Source organism: Delphinapterus leucas, chromosome 7, assembly GCF_059928025.1.
Source record: "Delphinapterus leucas isolate spDelLeu-1000000601 "Yukka" chromosome 7, BTC_Dleu_Yukka2, whole genome shotgun sequence".
In the NCBI taxonomy this organism is placed as follows: Eukaryota; Metazoa; Chordata; class Mammalia; order Artiodactyla; family Monodontidae; genus Delphinapterus; species Delphinapterus leucas.
In genome coordinates, this window is record NC_143135.1 from 52,155,837 (window position 1) to 52,180,111 (window position 24,275).

A 24,275-nucleotide genomic window follows, 5' to 3' on the forward strand; every position below is an offset into this window, starting at 1 on the left:
AGTATAACAGTATACATATCATTATGCCATTCATTTTCTTAAAGTTAATTGAAATGATGACATTAAAGAATGCTTAGTGGGATTTTTGATTTACTAGGGATTTTTAAAATTTATAATGCAGAGCCTGTCTTTCTGTACCCTACCTTATACTGGTCTAGTTAGATTCTGTAGCTGTAATGGAAGTAGAGTAAACCTTAACTCAGAACCCCTTTTAAGCTGTCCTTTCAAAGATGAAAATGTAGCTCACACGGCCTATCACACACCTGCTGCAATAACTGGCCACCAAGAGTGGTATTCTTGGCATTTAAATGTTAGATAAAATCTAACATTTAAGCTTTAATAATAATAGCTTGTCTTATTTTTCTTTATCTTGCAAGGTTCCTCTAATTACATGTAGCTGGTATTATCTTTTACTGCTTTCACTCTCTTAAGTACTCCAGAAGAATTGTAACTTAGACTAGTAAGGGTAGTGGACTAATTTTCTAGTTAGGGAACGTTTACCATTGGGAAAGCTTTTAGCTGTGTCCACATCATCTTATTCTTGATGTTTTCAAGCTAATAGTCTGGGAATCACTTGGAAGATTAAGACTTCAGAAAGACTGGTAATAAGAAGTATGTTATAAGATTTGTATCATCCTTCCCTAGCCCTCTCCCTGAACCACCATCCCTTACCCAAGTTCATAAACGATTAGATAATCATTCTACATGTAGATATTTAATGTTTTATAAAGGCAAATAATCCACTTAATCTTAATCAGACATCATCATAAAACAGAGGCAAGACAATAACATTATGGTGGCATTTTAGACTGAATGAAAAAGATCAGTATTTAATAAGGTCATGTTAAAAAGAAAACATAAAAAACTGTGCTTAATTACTGTATATTCTTTGATCTTTTCTTTTAAATGAGAGTGTCAAATGTTGACTTGGGTCCTCATGCTCCTTTTGTATTGGTGTTGTGAGTTTTTTTGTTTTTCGTTTTAAATCAGTTACAAAGCTTTTTTCTACATAGAAACAAATTATTCTCGGGGGCTACATCAAAAGAACCACAGACTTCTCTTAAATAAAGTTCCAGAATATGCAGATACTTAGTTTTAATATAACTTTTCAGAAACTTGGAGAATATGGAAATTTTGAAGCTGTCAGCTTGAAGATAATGAGAAGACAGGGACTTGGAGGTAGAAAAAGGAGGTAAAGCAGAAGGCATAGTGAGTGGAGAGATTTTTTATAAGCCTTGGGAGAGAGAAGGATACCTTGGGGAACTGTTCTTTCGTCCTGTTAAGAAGGAGGGACAAGAAAATCGTTTTAAAAGCGACTGATAGCATAATGCTTTTGAGTGAAGCTAGGATAATCTCATTCTGCATAAACTGGATTGGGTTTGAAAAACACTCACCTGTGTCATTTGTGTTAAATAAACGTTAAATAGGTTTCCCCCCACCCATACTCCAAGTACCCAGGTTATCCTACACTCATTGTATAACCTGGAAAATGGAAATCCAAGTCATAAAATCAAAAGGCACTAATATGGCATACCCATATAATGGAATACTATTCAGCAATAAGAAGGAATGAACCACTGATACATGCTACCAGATGGATGAGCCTCAAAAAGATGCTAAGTGAAAGAAACCAGATAAAAGAGACCACATATTGTATGTTTCCATTTATAGAAAATGTCTAGGAATAGACAGAAGTATAGAGACAGACAGTAGATTAATGGTTGATTGAGTAGGGATGAGAATGGGGATTAACAGTAAATGATCATGAGTGATTTTATTACAGCGATGAAGATTTCTAAAACTGATTTATGGTGTGTTCCACAACTTGGTAAATTTACTAAAAATCATCGAATTATATACTTGAAATGGATGAATTATATAATATGTAAAAATATGCCTCGATAAAGTAAAAAAAATTAAGGCACTAGACATTTGGATGGAGAACTTGATAAAAAAGATGTCTCTTAGAATGCATATTTTCTGAAACAAAACAAATATATAATTATCTAGATGAATCCCTAGAGGAGGGAGATGTTTAAAAGTTTCTACTGAGCAAGCGATGGAAATTAATTCTATATAACTCATCATTACTAATTTTGACGTGTAATACACTATTTAGTATACTTTATTATTTTGTTTAAATGACAGTAAAAACCTTTATAAGGGCTACAAAACGTTAACAGGAAATTTTATTCCCCTAATTCTTGTTCTTTTAAAAGATGTTTGCTTACTAATCATAGATCCCTCTACCCATGGTGTAGTGTTATGCTTACTGAGGTTACTATGTTTCTAAATTTTATGATTCTATAAATAGGCTTATATTTCTAAATATGTTTAAAATTTTCTTCCTGCCATGTGTTGTAGTTAATTTTGTCTTTTTTATGCAGGAATATGCAGAGCAAAATGTGAAAGTTCTCCTTTTTCTTATTTTCCACTTTCTTCCCCAGAGATAATGAGTGTCAACAGTTTAGTGTATATCCTAGATCCTTTATATATTTACACACACACACACACACACACACACTCACACATATGCTTTAGTCTTTTTTAGTATAAATAAGATCATGATGTATATTCATTTATTCATCATATATTTATTATGTCCTTACTGTGTGCCAGGTACTAAGAATATGATGCTGAAGAAGACACCCAAGGTTCTTGACCTCAGGGAGATTTCATTCTAGTGGGGAAGATGTACAGTAAATAAGCAAAAAAAATTTAATATATATTAATAAAGCAGGGTAAGAAGAGTTAGAGGGGAGTGGAAGGGAAACTTGAGACACAAAAAGACTGTTTTTGATACAGTGATCAGGGAAAGTCTCAGAGAAGGCAACATTTAAGTTGCTACCTGAAAGAGATGAGGGAGCAAGCCAAGTAAACTTATGAGGAAAGAGCATTCCCAGCAAAGAGAACAGCAAATGCAAAGGCCCCGAGATAGAAACAAGTTTGACTTGTTTAAGGAACACTGTGGCTGGAACTGAGTGTACAAGTTGTGGAAGGGTGGAAGGGTGGTTTGGGGATTTGGTAAGATGTGAGTTGGAAGAGATAGAGGGCCAGATCAAAGAAGGCCTAGTTGCTTGGTAAGGACCTTAAATTTATTTTAAGTGTGATGGGAAGCCAGTAATATGATCTGAATTGTACTTTTAAAAGGTCTCTGGTTGTTGTGTGGGGAATAAACTGTAATGGGTCTAAGAATTAGGAATTGGATTTACTGTGAATAGTAGAGACCCCAAAATAGTGACTCAAATAAATTAGGAGTTTTACTTTTCTCCAGTAACAAAAAGCTTGAGGTAAGCTGTCCAGGGCTGATTATGGCACCTCTAGGACATCAGGGATGCAGGCTCCTTTTTGTTCTTCTGTTTAGACATCTTCAAGTGTGCCTGTCTCCTCGTGATGTGGATCAACCATCGTTGATCCTTCTGTAGAATGCCATCTAGACAGAAGGTAAGGCAGAAGGGCCTATGTCAGCTGAATTGGGTCTTTTAAAGAGCCTTCTCCAAAGCCGTACTGAGTGACTTCACCTGTATTTTGTAGTTGAGTGTCACAGATTCCCTCTAGCTGCCAGGAAAGCTGGGAAGCATAGTGTTTTAGCTGGGTACATTAACTTCCTAAGTAAAATTAGGGTTCTTTTATTTACTTATTTTTATAAATTTATTTATTTTTATTTTTGGCTGCATTGGGTCTTTGTTGCTGCACGCGGGCTTTCTCTAGTTGCAGCATATGGGGGCTACTCTTCGTTGCAGTGCACAGACCTCTCATTGTGGTGTCTTCTCTTGTTGCAGAGCATGGGCTCCAGGCGCGCAGCCTTCAGTATTTGTGGCTCGCAGGCTCTAGAGCTCAGGCTCAGTAGGTGTGGCGCACGGGCTTAGTTGCTCCGTGGCATGTGGGGTCTTCCCAGACCAGCGATCGAACCCGTGTCCCCTGCATTGGTAGGCGGATTCTTAACTGCTGCACCACCAGGGAAGTCCCTAGGGTTGTTTTAGTAAGGAATGAAAGAATGAATACTGGGTAGGCAGCTAGGCTGTCTCTGCCTCATGGGACAAGAATGGAAATAAGACCAATTAGAACACTTTTGGAGTAAGCAATGGGTTGGGTTTAACGAGGGTTAGGATTTTACCAGAAGTATGACAGAGGGAATGATGCTGTGGACTTGAAGGTGTATACGAGGAAGTTGTTGTAGTTTTGGACTGTGGTTATTTTAAGGAGGTTGTTTGAGGAAGGAATTGAGGACATGATGGACAATGAGAGTGGTAGAGTCAGTGGACTAGAAGTTTTGATGGTGTTAAAGAATTATAAAAGTAGGGTGACTAGCATATAAGTAAAGTGGGAAACCTAGAAGTCGTCGTCTAAATGTGAGAGGGTTAAATGTGAGACTGGGTGGTGGTTTAGTTATTGAACATGACAGGGTTTAGGGTATGATTATGGGAGGAGGTAACTGAAGTAGGATGGAAGAAAAGATTTATCTAGAAGGAAGTGAAGAAACTGAGAGAATATACTGATACTGAAATCTTCAGGAATATCACTGGAGTAGCTGGGCAGAAACTTAAGTGCCAAGGTTTTCTGTGAATAAGGGGAGTTGACAGGTGACTACCTCAAAGAGGGGTTGTGGGTATTACAGTCTGATGGTAAATACTTCATAGAAGCTAGGAATTTTGAGGAATAATATGATCTATTCTGTAGCCAGTTTTTTTTTTTTTTTCCTCTAACAATATGTGCTTTTTTTGTGGAGGGGCCGCAGGTGCTTTCATATAGGTACTTTTTTCATACTGAATGGTATTTCATAGTGTGGATGAGGCATAATTCACTTAACCATTGATCATTTAAATTGTTTTCCATTTCCCCCAGTTTTGAAGAGATGTTGCACTAAACACACATGAACATATCTGAGCAAATACTGCCTTTGAGTTAGATTGCTAGAAGTGAAAGTGCAGGTCAGATTGTATATACACTTTGTATTTTGGTGGATATTCAAAAGACTTCTTTCAACTTAACTCTCTTACCAGCAGTAAAAGAGAGTCCCTTTTCTTTAAATCTTTGCTAAGCCTTTATCATTATTTTTAATATTTTGCTATCTGCTGAATAAAATATCTCATTGTTTTAATTTACATTGCCCTGGTTACTAGAGAGGAGGAGCATCTTGTGCTTACTGGCCATTTACAGGTTTTCTATGAATTGCTTACTTATAACCTTTAGGTGTGAAAACTAGTTCCATCTTTTGGATATTTGTGATCTTGATTGCTAATGGCATGCTATATTTTCTGTGCTTTTATAGATGTATTCTATTAAAAAGAAGTTTTCTGACATTTTATGGTGTTTTAAGTAGAAGGAGAAAATTAGCATGCGCTCAGTCCTCCATCTTGTTACATTGATTGGGGAAAGAATTTTGTTATATTCATTCTTGAATATTTATATTCTTATTATATTTTTTGAATTTTATTTTTTTATACAGCAGGTTCTTATTAGTCATCAGTTTTATACACATCAGTGTATACATGTCAGTCCCAATGGCCCATCTTGTTATATTCTTGTCTGCAGTAAATATATGTTGAAATGAAAAAATAAGTTTTATGGAGAAATTATTTCAATATTGATCTCTTTATGGTTCTCATCTATATAAGATTGACTGTTAGTCATTTTGTGTTTTCAAATAATTGATTCATCCCTATAAATTATATTTATTGGTTGCATTAAGCTTATTATTTACACCATTATTCCTTCTGCTTATGCAGTTTGTTATGTGCTTAACTTTGACCACATGGTTAAATAATAGTTGCTTTATATTAGATTTTGGAAACATATAATCCAGCATGCCCTTGTTTGTCTTCTTTGAATCATTAGACTCTGAAAGGTTAAAGGTAGGGGGAAAAAAACAGCCTTTGCTTCTAGACTGCTTATCTCCCTGGTTTCTGTAGTGGGAAAGATGAACTGCTTTTGATAATTCTGCGGATCACATGAGTGGTTTAGGCTTTCTCTGAATTGGTTTACTGACCTATCCATTTTCTTTTTTCTCCCTCACCACTGGTTCGTTTTTGAGGAGTATTTTCTCCCCATTGCTGGCTGAATTATTCAAGTAGTAAGCATGCAGTTCTAGTCCTTAGCCAGAGCACAGAGTAATCAGATACAGTCAATGGGTTACTGAAGTGAGTAATGACTCTATAAGGCAGACATTAACTTTTCTGAAGGAGTTTTTTAAAGGTAAGTAAACTTTTAGGGCCTAATTATCTTTGAAATAATATATCCTTAAAGTTCCTTTTATTATTTTTCTGCCATAAACTGTAAAATATAGTGTACTTTATTAAAGCTTGAACATTTCACTTAAATCTGTTTGGCTGTACAGTGTATCATGAGCTGGATATTGAGCTGGCCTTTCCCTTATTTTTTTAATTTACTTATTTTAAAAGAAACTTGTATTTATTAAAATATATTCTGTTGCACCATGGAAGCAGCAGGTTGTTTGCTTGTTTAAAAAATTTTTTTCCTATTAGATTGTGAAATCTTTCAAGATGGATCTGTTTGTTTAGTCTCTTTAACTCTCCACCACATCTAATATAATATCTTACACTTATATATTTATTACATACGGATTGAATTGTTCATCATCCAGTTTCAAAGCCCTTTCTTTTAAGAGAAATGACTTGTGTAAGGATATACAGCTGGTTCATGATAGAACTAGATGTATTTTAAGATTTCTAGAGTTCTTTTTACTACATTATTTTCTATGCTTCTTCCTCTGAAATGTCAATATGTAATCTTTGAGGAAATGCATACTTGGGTATGTGCTGATGTGCATCTTTCTAGAATAAGAAATAAATACAGAATCTCATAGTACATCTTTAAGAGCAGGTAAGCTGTATGGTACTAAGAAGGAAAAACTCTCAAAAGAATAAGTTTTAATTTTGACTGCACGAGGGAACAACTGTTTAGTTTATAGGATGTTCAAAATCTGAAAGTGTTAACGTGGTTGTCTTTTGCTATTTACAACTACCCAGACAAGGAGAAACAACTTTATCAAGTTATATGCTTTTCAAAGAAAACAACACATTTGGGAAATACAAAGCATCAAATTTAATTAGAATTGCAGGTTATTCATGTTATATCTGTAATGTCCTGTTTTTCCTTGTCTCTTTCATTTATGAGAGGAGACGATCAATAGTTATAAGATTACTACATTAGTATAATATTTTATATGGTTTAGAGACTAGTTTAAATAAAATCATTTCAGTGCTCCTTGAAAGCCAAATGAGAGAATTTTCTAGAAACAGTCACAACTCTTCTGTCCCTTGTACAAAATAAAACATTTTGTTAAAGTATCTGATTAGTGAAGCTTATAGTAAATTTAAACAGCTTTATTTTTTCTTATTTATAAAAGGAAGCAGAATTATAAAATTCTGTGAATTGTAAAAAGAAAAAAAATTATAAAAAGATTTAAAGGAGAAAGGGAAAATTACCAGTAATTCTGCCACCTAATAACCATATTTAAATGTTTATTGTATTTTTTTCTAGTCAAATGGTTTTGTTTATAATACCAATCTCCAATAGCTTGAAATAAAAATTTCCTGTTGAACTGTATGTCACTCTCTTTAAGAACATCCTGTTTTTCATTAAAGTAATTTCTAAACCACTCTAAGTGTTTGACCTTCTGCTTAACACTCAGATGGGTTTTTGGAAAGGCCAGGTCACCAGCTCCATGAAGTGGCGAGTTGATCCTTGTTTTGGAAAATCCTCCAGGTATTTATCCAGAAATATATGTTAATGAGATTCTGAACCCTTATCATCAAAACCTGCTTCATTGTTAATTGGGACTCCCACAGGTTCTCCTCTTTTGTCCATTGGCTCATCTCTTCAGAATCATTCTGAAAGGACTGTTCATTGACTGTGGCTAACTGCTTAGCAGATTCCACAATCCAAAGTGAAGGTGTTGTCTCTGTGTGTCAGGTGCCTCTTTAGTAACTGCCTTAAGCCCAAAAATATTAAGCCTCTTGCCTTTGAATATATTTTTCCTAAAACTTGTTCTAAGATCAGTGGTCTTAAGATCAGGTTGAAGATCCTGACTGACATCATCATCATCAGCTCCTTCATCAAACTGCACTTGATTCACTAGTCTTGTACTAACTCTAGCTGTGGCAGGCAGATCTGGCAACTTCCGTAGCTGATATGATGTTACTGAAACTAATTTTAGGTCTTTTGCCCTCTTTCTGTGCCCTTGAGTCTTCCTTGTGCTGCTGGAGCAGCTCTGACTTGGTCATCTGCTTGTCAAAAGGGATAGTCTGCAACAGCAGGTGCAGCCACCACCAACTCAGGACTCAGGGATTCACTTCTCTTTTGGGGGCATCTTCTGGAGCTTTTTGAAGCCTGCTAGTTGTAGCCGCCACACTTTTAAGTTGTCTTCTGTTGGGTGGCTTTGTTGTTTGTACATTTACTGTGCTTTCAACTTTCATGCCCTTAATAATATTTATCAAGTCTTTTTTCTTATTCTTCTTTACACTGTCTTGGCTGTCTCTCCCCTTGGAATCTCATGGGTTGGAGCCAAATGCTTGTCTTTCTTGCTGTAGATCATGCTGTTAGTACCAAAGTATCTTTGGATATTATTTTTTTTGTTCTGACCATTATATTCAGAGAAGGGAATAGCACAAATTGCAGCTACCAATTCCTCTGGGCCTCCAGAGCACAAAGGGAGGTGGGAAAGGGGGCAAAGGGGTAGGGAGCCCCACACTCTTGGAAACATTGTGGAGAAACAAGCTGAAATGGGAATACAATGGGGGTAGTGCATCCTCTGCCAAACATGCCCCACCCCCATTACGCTTAGTGAATAAGTCAGACAGAGAGAGACCAGTACTGTATGATTTCACTTATATGTGGAATCTAAAAAACAAATGAACAGACATAACAAAACAGAAACAGTTATAGATACAGAGAACAAACAGGTGGTTGCCAGAGAGGAGAGGGGAGGAAAGAAATAGGTGAGGGAGATTAAGAGGTACAGACTTACAGTTGCAGAACAAATGAGTCATGAGTATGAAATGTACAGTGTGGGGAAATATAGTCAATAACTATGTAATATCATTGTATTGTGACAGATCATAACTAGATTTATCATGGTGATCATTTTGAGTACAGACATATTGAATCACTATGTTGTGTAACAGGAACTAGCATAGTGTTGTAGGTCAGTTGTACTTCAAGAACAAACAAACAAACTTACAGAAAAAGAGATCAGATTTGTGGTTACCAGAGGCAGGAGGTGGTGGGAAAGGGAATTGGATGATGACAGTCAAAAGGTATAAAGTTCCAAGTTATAAGATAAATAAGTACTAAGGAGGTAATGTACAACATGATAAATATAATTAACACTGCTGTATATGAAAGTTAAGAGAGGGACTTCCCTGGTGGTGCAGTGATTAAGAATCTGCCTGTAATGCACGGGACACGGGTTCGAGCCCTGGTCCAGGAAGATCCCACATGCCGCAGAGCAACTAAGTCCATGTGCCACAACTACTGAGCCTGTGCTCTAGAGCCCACGAGCTACAACTACTGAAGCCCGCATGCCACAACTACTGAAGCCCACGTGCCTAGAGCCTGTGCTCCACACAGGAGAAGCCACCACAATGAGAAGCCTGTGCACTGCAATGAAGAGTAGCCCCTACTCACTGCAACTAGAAAAAGCCTGCATGTGGCAACGAAGACCCAATGCCCCCCCCAAATAAATAAATAAATTTTTTAAAAAAAGAAAGTTAAGAGTAAATCCTGAGTTCTCATCACAAGGAAAAAAATTTTTCTTCTTTAATGTTGAATCTGTATGAGATGATGGATGTTCTCTACACTTATAGTGGTAATCATTTCATGAGGTATGTAAGTCAAATCATTATGCTACACTTTGAACTTGTACAGTGCTGTATGTCAATTGTATCTCAGTAAAACTGGAAGGAAAAATGTTTATCATAAACTTAAGCTTAAGACTTTTTACAGAATAGATTTAGGATCACACTTTACATGCCCTTTTTACTGACTGTTTTGTTTAACATATCATATGAAGCTTTCCATATCAGTGTATTTTGATACATGCCAACATTTTTAATGGCTGTATAAAATAACAGAAAATATCATTGTGATATATTACATGCGTGCCAATATTTTACTTAAAGCCAAACCATTCAAGAATCAGAAATCACTTTTAAAAATATGATATTTTAAAAAGATTCCACAAGATAATTTTAAAAATTTCCCATCTCTATCCAAATCTGTGTAAAAATTCACAGGTAATCCACTTTGAGTAAAATTGCAAGCTTGGTTTTATTTTTCTGGATTCAGATGAGAGTTTAAAACCTCATTTGCTGCTTACATTTGAGAGTCCACTTTTTGTTTGTTTATGTCAAACTTTAAAAAAAAATTGCAGGTGCTCAGTAAATCACAATACAAATGATGTGGCTATTTTGCCCTTAGCTGAGAGGCAGTTTATTAAAGTGCTTAAGAGCCATCTAAGTTCAAATCCTGACTCTCCATGTGAATTTGGGCAAGTTAGTTCATCTCTCCATTTCTTAGTTTCCTGGTCTGTAAAGTGGACCCCATAGTACCTAGCTTAAAGGGTTATTGTGAAATAGTGCCTGGTACATAGTAATCCATATAGAAGAATTATTATTATTCTTTAAAATTTGGAATTAAAAAAAATCTAGCACAGGGCTTCCGTGGTGGCGCAGTGGTTGGGAGTCCGCCTGCTGATGCGGGGGACATGGGTTCGTGCCCCGGTCCGGGAAGATCCCACATGCTGTGGAGCGGCTGGGCCCGTGAGCCATGGCCGCTGGGCCTGCGCGTCTGGAGCCTGTGCTCCGCAACGGGAGAGGCCACAACAGTGAGAGGCCCACATACCGCAGAAAAAAAAAAAAAGAAAAAATCTAGCGCAAAGTAACCCCCCTCCATTACTGCCATTTTTTAATTTGTTCATTTGAGTGAGAAGCGGCTGACTGTCAAAAAGTCATGGTTGGAAGCTGGAAAGCTAGTGGTATGAACCATAAATGATTCCCAGTTTTCTTGAACTTTGGACAGTGAAGACCTGTCTTTGCCTTTTCATAATCAGTGTTTTAGAGCTCTTACTTTATACTTCTTGTGAGTGCACACCCCTTCATTTAGCCTTTTAGCTTGGCAACTAAACATATGACTTAGTATCTGCTGGTTCAATTTATGTATAAACTTGAATGCTTAAAATTAATTTTATATGCATTTCTGTAGAGCACATGTAATAATTTAAAACCTATATTGAAGTAATTTAAAACACTTTATTACATAAAGGAGAAAATTTGTAAAATGTTATATTGGCATAAATATTTAAATATACTTTATTCTAAACATAACATTTAAATTGAAAGGTGTTTAAGAATTTAAAGTGAAGAGAGCATAGTGTTATCAGTTTGTTAAAATTAGGTAAGAATCATAAGAGCAAATAGTTGCTTTGGTGCTATTTATGTGATTGTTCAAGTAGAAGTCATGGCTTTTGCCTTGTATGCAAGATTTGCTATGATTTCTGGATTCTGTGAGATGGAAGCTTCAAGTAGTCCTTACTTACCCCAAACGCTTTCTTTTTGTGGGTAGCATCAGCAGTAGTCACCAATTAGACCCTATATAAGTGGTAACTGTTAGTATCAAATGAGAGCCTAGGAACCAGATGGAAGATGCAAAGCATTGATCACTATAGATACCAAAGTATTGAAATGTTCTGATATTAATTTGAATATCTAACAAGTTCATCATGGTCTGGAGCAGTGTTTCTGAAGCAGTGGTCCCCAATTTTATCAGCTTATAATATATATTCTTTTCATAACCCCCTTAATAATTTAAAATATTGTTAATGTCTTCTATTAAAGAATAAGCCCTAGATAAGCAACAAAAATGTATTCAACCTATTTATTGAGGTATTTAGTGGGTAGAACCTTATGGACTATAAGTATATGATTTGTTAGATTGTTAAAAATATATTGAAAATTAAAGATTTCCATCACTACCTTTGTGAATCCTCTTAAGGGTCTGGGGTCCCAGTTTGAGAACCTTTGGCCCAGAGATAACTAGAAAATGTAGGAAATGAGTTATATATGTATAACTCATATAATTTACTATATGTTTTTATATATAATATTTTATAGGAAAAATCTGTTAGTTGTGTGTTAGGGGAAAGATTAAGGAAACACCATGAGGCTAGAAGGTCCTACAACTCTCACAAATTATTTCTGTAGTCTACTATCAGAGGGTGGTGGACCATTTTACCAATTTAGATACGAAAATGAGAAAATTATGGATGCATGAGCCTCTAATCTTTAAAGTGCCATTGGGATTACTGTGCTGGTGTCACCTGTGGGCAGCGCGGCGCTGTACGCGTGAGGGGTGGGTAGTGTAGGTGGTCATGGCGACTCTCAGGGCTCTGCACTTCATGTTCAAAGTGGGAAACCACTTCCAGATGGTGTGTTTCTATTGTGATGTCCTGAGGATGAAGGCCTTATGATGGGAAATGGAGTAAATCAGTGATAGAATTTGGACCTGAGGATGATCATTTTGTTGCAGAACTGACTTACAGTTATGGCATCGGAGACTATAGCTTGGCAGTGACTTCATGGGTATCACGCTTGCTTCTAGCCAGGCTGTCTGCAAAGCCAGGAAGCTGGAGTGGCCACTCAATGAAGTCGCAGTAGGTGTCTTTGAAACCAAAGCCCCCAGAGGATATAAATTCTATTTGCAGAACCACAGTCCACCTCAGTCAGATCCTGTATTAAAAGTAACTCTAGCAGTTTCTGATCTTCAGAAGTCCTTGAACTACTGGTCTAATCTGCTGGGAATGAAAATTTATGAAAAAGATGAAAAGAAGCACAGAGTTTTGCTGGGCTATGCTGATAACCAGTTTAAGCTGGAGCTACAGGGCATCCAGGGGGCAGTTGATCATGCAAGCAGCTTTTGGACGAATTGCCTTTTCTTGCCCCCAGAAAGAGTTGTCAGACTTAGAAGACTTGATAAAAAGGGAGAATCAGAAGATTCTGACTCTCCTCGTGAGTCTGGACACTCCAGGGAAAGCAACAGTGCAAGTGATCATTCTGACTGACCCTGATGGACATGAAATTTGCTTTGTGGGGGAAGAAGCGTTTCGAGAACTCTCGAAGATGGATCCAGAGGGAAGCAAATTGTTGGCTGATGCAATGGCAGAAGTTAAAAGAGATGAATGGTTTGCTCCACAAAATAAACCAAAGGCTTCAGGTTAACTGAAGACATCACGTGGAACAGGCGTTAGTGATTCCTGTCAAACACCTGTGAGGCCTGATGTGTGATAAATGCTCTCACAACTTGATGGTTTCCTATACAGCCAAAGAGGCTGGAGTGGTGAAAATTTGTGTATTTTAACCTTTGAGAGCTCTGATATATTTTAGAGAGAAAATCCTATCATTATCAGTCCATTTAGAGGAGAACTCTTGCTGACATCTGCGCCGTCACTGTAAGGGCATATTCTGTGTGTGACTGTGTTAGATTAGTAATAAATTCTTCTCCAGCCTGGGACAGCTATATGGAACATTATCTTTGGTTGGGGATGGAGGGAATTTAGATAAGCATGTAGATTTAATGAGAACAATTAAATCCAAATTTTAAAAAAATGCCATTGAGCAGCACTCTTCCCACCAGCCCTGTGTTCATGGCACTGTCAGGTTGGTTACCTTTTATTGTGGAATTGAGAGACGCTCCCCAAAGCATGGGGACTGGTAGAGTCACCAAAATAGGTATAGTTTGTATTGCAGAGAATATTAGTTGGAAGACCTTTTGAAAATTGATTAGTCCCATCACATCTTTCATTTCAATCACATTCTTATAGAATCTAAGCACCATGCAAACAACTTTGTCATTTTTGATCAGGGCTGTATCCTCAGCACTAAAAGCAGTGCCTAACACATAGACTGTAGTGCTCTGTAAATATCTGTGGAATTAAACTTATTGAATACAGGCCCTATGTCCAGAACTAAAGTGGGAGGGGGGAAATCAAGGATGAATAGCATGATTTCAGGTTGATAGAAGCTCATAGTGTCTGAGGGAAGGGAAATTTGAAAACAAGCAATTGGACACAAGCAATTTGTGTTAAAAATCTGTGATAGAAAGAAGTATGTTCTGGATGTTATGAAATGTATTTTAAAATATTTCATTTGAAACAGTGCGGTGTATATGTGTTTTGCTTTAAACTCTAAGGATGGCTAGTTAACATTGAAGTACTAATAGGGAATACATACTCTGGAGTAGTTACTTAGCATTTGAGAGACTATAATCAGAACTTTCTCTGCATAGGCTCCTATAAGCCCTTCAGTTATTTCTATAATCACCCAGCATCTGAGGTTTTTTAACTTGCATAATGGATGTTATAAATGATTTCTAAATTTTTAATTTGTGTAATATTTAAACAAATATAAAAAAATAATAAAATGAACAATAAAACCCCTGTATACCCATCACTCAGATTCTACAATTATGAAGATAAATAATTTTTCATGGTGAAATGAGTATTATTCAAGATATATGGATTAGCTACAAATATTCTATAGGCATCTCCACCCTCCCATGAACAGGATTTAAGAATCTAGTGAGCTCAACAGTCTATTCCTTTGACGGCACCTTGCCCTATGGCTAGGAATTCTGTTTGCTCCTGTGTTTAGCTGTTAGACAGCTCAACTACCTGATTCTAATTAGAAGACTAGTTGAAGCCTGCTACTAGGATATTGCCTTGAGAAACCTGTCATACAGATTTTTTTTTTTTTTTTTTTTTTGCGGTACGCGGGCCTCTCACTGTTGTGGCCTCTCCCGTTGCGGAGCACAGGCTCGGGATACATAGGTTCAGCGGCCATGGCTCACGGGCCCAGCCACTCCGCGGCATGTGGGATCCTCCCGGACCGGGACACGAACCCGTGTCCCCTGCATCGGCAGGCAGACCCTCAACCACTGCGCCACCAGGGAAGCCCCCAGATTGTTTATTGTAGTATCTAAAAGGATAGAAAGCTAGCTGGAACTTCATGATACTTATATAATAGGTTGTGCTGTAAAATATATATGACATAAAATTTGCCAATTTAACCACTTCAAGTGTACAATTCAGCGGCCTTAAGTACATTCACAGTGTTGTGCAATCAAAACTGCTTTCTTTTTCCGAAATATTTTGATCACTCCAAACAGAAACTGTGTACCCATTAATATCTCCCCATTCTACCATCACCCCAGGCCCTAGTAACCTGTAACCTTCTTTCTACAAATTTGCCTATTCTAGATGTGTAAGTGGAATCATATTGTATTTGTCCTTTTGTGACCTGGCTTATTTCACTCAGCATAATGTTTTCAAGGTTCATTCACACTGTAACATGTTTTAGTACTACATTCCTTTTTTTGGCTGGATATCCCATTGTATGCATATATCACATTTTGTTGATCCTTTCATCTCCTTCCCACTTTTTGGCTCTTGTGAATAATGCTGCAATAAACATTGGAATACAAGTATCTGTTTGACTCCTGGTTTTATTTTGGGTATATAATTAGGAGTGGAATTGCTGGGTCATGGGAATAATTGAATGTTTAATTTTTTGAGAAATCGTCATACTGTTTTCTACAGCAGCTGCACCATTTTACATTCCTACTAGCAATGTATGAGGGCTCCAATTACTCCATGTTCTTGTTAGCACTTGTTATTTTCTGAGTTTTAAAAAAATAATCATTCTAGTGGGTATCTCGTTAGGTTTTGATTTGCATTTCCCTAATGAATAATGATGTTGAGCCTTTTTTCATGTGCTTATTGACCATTTTATATCTTCTTTGGAGAAATGTCTATTCAAATCTTTTGCTTAGTTTTGAATTGGGTTGTTTGTCTTTTGGTTGTTGAGTTGTAAGAGTTTTTTATGTATTCTGAATATTAAATCCTTATCAGATACATGATTTGCAAATATTCTCTCCCACTCTATAGATTGTCTTTTCACTTTTTTGATAGTGTCCTTTGCACAAAAGTTTTTAATTTTGATGAAGTCCAATTAACCTGTTTGTTCTTTTTGGCATAAGTTGTTTATGCCTTTCTATTTGGCTTTTTTACTCAGCATAATTATTTTGAGATTCATTCACTAATTACATGTATCAATAGTTTATTCTTTTTTATTGCAGAATACTATTTCATTGTATGGGTATGTCACAATTTGTTTATCTATTTGCCCGTTAATAGACATTTGGGTTGTTTCCAGTTCTTGGCTATTACAAATAAAGCTACTGTGAACATTCACATGCAAGTCTTTGTATAGAATAAAATTTTTTTTCTCTTAGGTAAATACTTAGTCATGAGAAGGCTAGATCATATGGTAGGTGTGTGTCCTTTTTTAAGAAACTGCCAAACTTTTCCAAAGTGGTTTTACCATTTTAATTCCTACCAGTAGAGTATGAAAGTTCTGGTTTGTCAGCGTTTGCTGTGGTGAGTCTTTTTAATTTTAGCAATTCTAACTGGTGTGTAGTGGTATCTCATTGTGGTTTTAATCTGTATTTCCCTGATGACCAGTGATGTTGAGCATCTTTTCATGTGTTTATTTGTATTTTCTTGCTGTTGAATTTTGAAAGATCTTCAGGTACAAGTCTTAACAGGTATATGCTTTGCAAATATTCTTCTCCCAGTGTGTGTCAGTCTTTTCATTTTCTTAGAGCCTTTTGATGGGTAGAAGTTTTTAACTTTCAAAAAATACAGTTTAGGGCTTCCCTGGTGGCACAGTGGTTAAGAATCCGCCTGTCAATGTAGGGGACACGGGTTCGAGGCCTGGTCTGGGAAGATCCCACATGCCGCAGAGCATTTAAGCCCGTGGACCACAACTACTGAGCCTGCGCTCTAGAGCCCACGTGCCACAACTCCTGAAGCCCCTGCGCCTAGAGCCCATGCTCTGCAACAAGTGAAGCTACTGCAACGAGAAGCGCGCACACCACAACGAAAGTAGCCCCTGCTTGCTGCAACTAGAGAAAGCCGCTCACAGCAACAAAGAACCAAAGCAGCCAAAAATAAATAAATTTATTTATTTTTTAAAAAATACAGTTTATACATTTTTTTTCCTTTGTGGATTTTGCTTTTGGTGTTATATCCAAGAATTCTTTTCCCAGCCCAAAGTCACAAAGATTTTCTCCTATGTTTTCTTCCAGACATTTTAGAGTTTTAGGCTTTACATGTAGGTCTGTGATCCATTTTGAGTTTTTATATATGGTGTGTGTATGGATTTCCCAGTTATTCTGGCACCATTTGTTGAAAAGACTATCCTTTCTCCATTGGATTGCCTTTTGCACCTTTGTCAAAAATTAGTTACCCATATATTTATGGGATTATTTCTAAACTCTGTATTGTATCTGTACCATTGATCTGTTTGTTTATTTTCACACCAATACCATGCTGTTTTGATTATTGTAGCTTTATAATAAGTCTTGAAATCCATTAGTATTAATCCTCCAATTTTGTTCTTTTTCAAAGTTATTTTGGCTTCTTGGTTTTCTGTATATCCATCTGAATTTTAGTATTGGCCTGCCAGTTTCTACAAAAAAACTTGCTGGCATTCTGATTGGGATTGCGTTGGGTCTATAGATCAATTTGGGGAGAACTGACATCTCAATAATTGAGTCTTCATATCCGTCAACATGGTATTCTTCTATTTATTTAGGTCTTCTTTAGTTTCTCTTGGCAGTGTTTTGTGGTTTTCACTTTCCAGATATTTTGTCAGATTTATCTTAAGTATTTCACATTTTTGGATATTACTGTAAGTGTTATAATTCTTGCGAGTATGTAAAAATACTGTTGGTTTTTATATTTTGATATTTTATCCTACAACTGTGCTAAACTCATTTAGTAGTTTTAGTAGCTTTTTTGTAGATTCTGGTGGATTTTCTACATGGAGGATCATGTTGTCTGTGAATAATGACTGTTACTATTGGATGACTTTACTTACAGATTTTAAAATGATAGTCATCAAGACACTATGGTGTCGGCATAAGGAAAAGACATATAATCAGTGGAATAGAGTATAGTCCTGGAATAAACCCACTCATATATAGTGAGTTGATGTTCACAAAGGCACAAAAGTAATTCAGTGGCAAAAGAACAATCTTTTCAACAATGGTGCTGGAACAAAGTGAATATCCTATGAATAAGTAAAAGTCAATCTTGATCTCTCCTTTATACCATATACAAACATTAATTCAAAATGCATCATAGACTAAATGTAAAAGCTAAAACTATGCAGAAGAAAACAGAAGAAAAAGTTATTGACCTTGGGGTAGGCAAAGATTTACTAGTCAAGAACCGAAAAAATCCTAATCACAGAAGAAAAAAATGATATTGAATTTTATTAAAGTAAAAAACCTCCACTCATTTAAGAAATAGGCAGAGCAAAGACTGGGAGAAGATATTGTCAAAATGTGTATCTAACAGTGGACTTTTATCCAGAACTTATAAAAAAAACTCATGCACCTGATAATAAGGTTAAAAAAATAGGATAAAAGGTTTTATTGAAAATAGACACTTCACAAAAGAAGACATGCTACTAAACATATGAAAAGATGCTCAACATAATTAAGCAGCAGGGAAATACTCATTAAAATCACATATAGGATATCCCCTACATCCTCTGGAATAGCTAAAATTAAAAGGCTAAGAATTCCACGTGTCCAAATGAGTATGAGAATGTAAATAAGCTGGAACTCTCATGCATTGTTAGTGGGAATATAATCCTCCCTCGGTATTTGTGGGGGAATGGTTCCAGAAACCCCGTGGATACCAAAATCCATGGATGCTCAAGTCCCTTATATAAAATCGCAGAGTACAGTTGGCCTTTGGTGTCTGTGGGATTGGTGTACATGGGTTCCACCAAAGACAGATTGATTTTTGATCTGTGGTTGGTTAAATCCACTGATGGTGGAACCCACGGATGTGGAGGGCTGACTGTGTAAAATGGTATAACCTCCATGGGAAACATTTTGGCAGTTTATAAATTTAAACATATACTTACTACTTGACCCAGCAATTCCACTTGTAGCTGTTTAGACAAGCAAAATAAAAACATCTGTTCACAAAAAGACATGAATGTTCATAACAGCTTTATAACAGCCCCAAACTGAATACAACCCAAACGTACAATACTTGAATGGATAAACAAATTGTGGTATATTCATACAATGGAATATAACTCATCCATAAAAGGAATATAATATAATAAACTTAGTAACATGGATGAATATCAAAAATATGCTGTGAATGAATCCTGACATAAAGGAATATATGCTGTATGATTTTATAACAGGCAAAACTAATCTGTAGTCATAGTTATAAGATTAAGGGTTGCTTAGGGCTGAGTAGCATGGGAGATTGATTACTAGTGGGTTTTTTTTAGTGGGTTTTTTTTTGTCATTTGTCTTTGTTTTTGTTTTTGTCTGTGCTGCAAGGCTTGTGGGATCTTAGTTTCCTGACCAGGAATCGAACCTGGGCCCTCGGCAGTGAAAGCACAGAGTCCTAGCCACTGGACCGCCAAGGAATTCCCACTAGTGGGTTTGAAGGGACTTTTTTGGGTGGTAAAAATGTTGTATATCTTGATTAGGGATACAGTTACATGGATATATACATTTGTCAAAATTCATCGAGCTCTGCATTCCATGTGATCATTTTATCGTATGTAGATTATGCCTTAACATAGTTGATTTTTAAAAAATCAGTTCAAAGTGGATTGTAGATCTAAATGTGAAAGGTCAAATAATAAGCTCCTTAAAGATACCATGAGAGAATTTCTGAAATGGGATATAAAAAACACTAATGTTAAATTAAACTGTATTAAAACCTGGAGCATCTTGTCTTTAAAAGGCACTAACAGGAGAGTGAAAAAGGCAAGTGGGCTTCCCTGGTGGTGCAGTGGTTGAGAGTCCGCCTGCCAATGCAGGGGACACGGACTTGTGCCCCAGTCCGGGAAGATCCCACATGCCGCGGAGCGGCTGGGCCCGTGAGCCATGGCCGCTGAGCCTGCGCGTCTGTGCTCCGCAACAGGAGAGGCCACAACAGTGAGAGGCCCGCGTACCGCAAAAAAAAAAAAAAAAAAGACAAGCTACCGTGAGAGGGGGAAAAAAAGTGTGGGTGTGTGGGTGGGTGTATGTATGTATCTTGTAGGTATATTTTTTTTCTTGAAAACTGCCTCATATTCAAAAAATATAAATAACTCCTACAAATTACTAGGGAAAATCCCAACTATTTTAAAGGAGAAAGGGCGACGATGTGAATAGGCACATCATAAAAGAGAATTTCCAAATTGTTAATAAAGACATGAAAAGCTGCTCTAGATCTTTAGTCATCAGAGAAATGCAAATCGAAGTCATAATGCAGTATCAATATATATGCACTGAAATGGCTAAAATAGACAATACTGTTAACAAGGTTGAGAGCAACTGTCATTCTGCTACATTGCAGGTTGGGGTGGGAGTGTAATTTGTACAACCAATTTGGGGAAACTATGGCAGTGTACCCGTGCGTTATGACTAAACAGCCTCTCTTTTAGAATATACCGCACAGAACAGTATGTGTATCAGGATACATACACAAGAATGTTCATAGCAGTTTATTTGTAAATAGCTACAAATTATTAACTATGCAAATATCCATTAGCAATAGAATTGTTGTTTTGTAGTTAAACAATGGAATACTATAAAACAATGAGAAAGAACAACCTACTACATGCAACTACATGGATGAATCTCACAAATGGAATGTTGACTGAAGGAAGACAGATTCAATACATATATAAGATTCCACTTATATAAATTTCAGAAATAGGTGAAATGATTCTTTTTGGTGTGGGAAGCTGGGATCATGGTTACTTTGGGGTGAGGAATAGGCACAAAATATATTGTTTCTTGATCTGGGTGGTAGTTACATGGATGTGCTTATTTTGTATAATTTGTCATGCTTTACATTTATGATTTGTACACTGTATATAATGCTTTGATTTTTAAAAGTTTATTTTTGGGAATTCACTGGCAGTCCAGTGGTTAAGACTCTGTGCTTCCACTTCAGGGGTTCGATCTCTGGTCGGGGAGCTAAGATCCTACATGCCACGCGGCCTGGCCAAAAAAAAAACCCAAAAATGTTTATTTATAAAAATTAATGATGAAAAAGTAAAGATATTTTGAGGAAAAAAATTACATTGTACTCTTGATAGTGTGGCTGAGAATGAGATTACTGTACAGAAATCAATAGTTTTTCTTTAATAATTAGTGTCTAAAAATGGAGGCAGGGACTTCCCTGGCAGTCCAGCGGTTAGGACTCCCCGCTTCCACTGCAGGGGGCATGGGTTCCATCTTTGGTCAGGGAACTAAGATCCTGTGAGCTGCTGGGCGTGGCCAATAAATTTTAAAAAAAAATGGAGGCAGTAATAAGCATTCCACTTACAGTGGTGGGCGGCTTCACTTGGTACAAGCTGAGATCTCTTTTGTTTTGGCTCCTACTGCTTGCCTCTTGCTTTTAGCTCTAGGGCTTCTCTGTGGTTGCTGCTGCAGTCCCTACCATGAGAACTTCCTTGAGCCAGCGTCAGGGGTATTTAACATCCAGTGGAGCAAACTTTGGTCAGCAGGAAGTGGGAGTCTATATATATATATATATATATATATATATATATATATATATGCTTCCCCCTTTCTCACTTCTGATTGATAGTCTTGAGCTGCATTGCATACAGTTTCTCATATTGTCTTCTGTAGCCAACTGTCAAGCCAACCACTTTTATTGGCTCGCTGTCTCTCCTTGTTATACTACTTGATCCTTAACTCCTGCTACCCAATAAAGTATTCATGAATAAGCCTTCTACTCAGACTCTGACCTGCTCCCCATAACAAAGAATTATCTAACCCAAAATGTCAGTAGTGCTGAGGTTGAGAAACTGTGGTATTTGAAGCCAGTGGTTTGCTTTAAAATCTAAGCTCTTCGATATTCAAACACTGACTTCAGGAAATAACCACTGAATGTTAATTTTTGTGTCTATAAAATGATAATGATAAGGTAAGCTCTATAAACTTAATGACCAAAACATGGAAGAGTTCAGTAAACAGCAGCTATTGATACTTCTTATTCAAGTTTATATGCTATTTCCTGACACCGAGTCATTTTCGCTGAATATAAAAACTCTTTCCTAGATACCAAGTTCTCAAGTCCTTATAAGTAACCATCAAAAGGGACCAAAAAAAAAGCATCTGCAGAACCCAATATAGAGAAAACACCAACATGATTCATGTGAAGATTTAAATGTATATATGGGTTTTTCAATTTTGTAAATTTTTACCTTTAAGGTGATGCTGTGTTAGCAGAGACTCAACGCTGCAATGAGAAGGTTGTTTTGCCAACAACACACAAGTTTATCGTCAAAAACTTTGAGAGCAGCCATAAACATTATTAGGAGGCAAAGGATGCATTCTAAAACACTAGAAAAGCCAGAGAATCTAGTATGTAAACACAAGCACAAAACAAAATAACACTAAAATACATAAAACAGGAAATTTAATATTTAGTTTCTTAAAAATAGCAACGTCTGTGTATGTATATATTGTTGGGGGCTATCCTGTGCATTTCGGATGTTTAGTAGCAGTTCCTGGCCTCTACCCACTAGATGCCAGTAGCACCACACACCTTATCCCCTCAGTTGTGACAGTCAGAAGTGTCTCCAGACATTGCCAGATGTATCCTGAGAGGCAAAATCATCCTTGGTTGAGAACAACCGAGGTAAACATAGGTTTGAATTCCAGCTCCAAGGCTATGGCTCTGTGAATTTGCCATAGTTTTTTTTAAACCTTAGTTTTGTTTTTTGATTTTTAAAGTAGAGATAATGAGATAATGTAACAGTGCTTTAGCTCCGCACCTGACACATAGAGTTCAGTAAATGATAACGTGATGCTAAAACCTGTTTTTTGTGTGTGCCACTCTGCCTTTCTATCCTCTAAAAGTGAAATGCCCCTTTGTAGCCTGTGGTCATCTAAGATCATTAAAAGGCATTGATGTAAGATCATAAAAAGGCATTGATCTTTCATGTGGGCAGTTAGCATAGACTTCAGGTTTGCTTTCTGCCTAGCTATGGGTTAGCTTTCTTCCTCTTGTGTTCTTGTTTGACTTGGGCAGAGTTGGGAGTACATTATTTCATTTGAGTCTCCTCCTGACGTAACATTGTTTATGGTGTTCTTTGCATATTCATAACCTCTTGAATTAGACCCAGCATGTTAAAGACTAGTTCAGGCTTATTGGAGTCATACCTATGGAAATTGGAAAGATAAGACTAAATCTTATTGTTGTTTATTGTTATTGTTGTTTTTGTTTTTTAACCCAGTTGACAGCCAATGAAAAATATTTATTTGTTCTTTAGTTTTATTTTATAAGTATGATTAAAAATATTAATAGCCTAGAATTGCTTTCATATACATTGTCATTTAAATTTTATTAAAATCCTAGGCAATGGAAAGAGAATAAAGGGAGGTTAGGAAAGGGAACTCTTGATATACTGTAAGTATATAGCAAGATACTGCAGTAAATATATTTTTATCTCATTTATTTTTTACAACGATATCTGCAAAGTAAGTAGAGTTATCCTGTTTTGTAGGTGAGCATATGGTGGTTCATTTGCCCAAGATCATATAGCTGCTAAATAAGTGACAGAACCACTAGAACCCAGGTTTTAAATTCCAAAACCCATCTTATTTTCATAATGCCATGCTACCTCCCCCAAATGAGGAGCATATTAGTCTGCCTTAACTTTCTTTGTAGACAATGTATCTTGACCTATCCTGTGGATCACAAGATCCACATAAATTGTAGGACGTTGGAACTGTGATAAGCCATTTTTTCTGTTTCCAGTAGGCCCAAAGACCTGTCTTGCCTAGACCAACTTCTCTGGCCCTCTGTGGCCTACATCTTTGCTGTTCTCCTGGTCCAGTGCAGTTATATCTGGTTTATGGGAGTAAGGAAAGTTTTTAGGTTCCACCTTTTTTGGCTAAGTGAATAAACCTTATTTTTTGATTATGTGTATTATCTTAGCCTTTGTGATTTCATATTGCTCAAGAATGCAGAGAAGTTAAATCTTAAGCCATGAAGGGAATGTTTGGCAAGATTCAAGTAAAAGTAGACTTAAAAATTAAGAGGGCTTTGTAGCAAATAAGAAAATAGTCTCAAAACTTTCCTGTTTGTTCTAATAGACTACTGAGTAAAAGATGGTTTAAGTCTATAGTTGCCTAAAACTACTGTCTTGGTGTGA

The 24,275-nt window shown here is 36.7% G+C and overlaps 1 protein-coding gene and 2 pseudogenes across 1 annotated transcript in view; 2 read left to right on the forward strand and 1 right to left on the reverse strand.

The window, feature by feature from the left end:
- Positions 1–24,275, forward strand: part of RNF169 (ring finger protein 169) — a 95,939-nt gene that overhangs the window by 31,391 nt on the left and 40,273 nt on the right. The window lies entirely within an intron of this gene.
- LOC149748742 (glyoxalase domain-containing protein 4 pseudogene) lies at positions 3–24,275 on the forward strand (annotated as a pseudogene).
- LOC149748743 (small ribosomal subunit protein mS31 pseudogene) lies at positions 7,420–8,866 on the reverse strand (annotated as a pseudogene).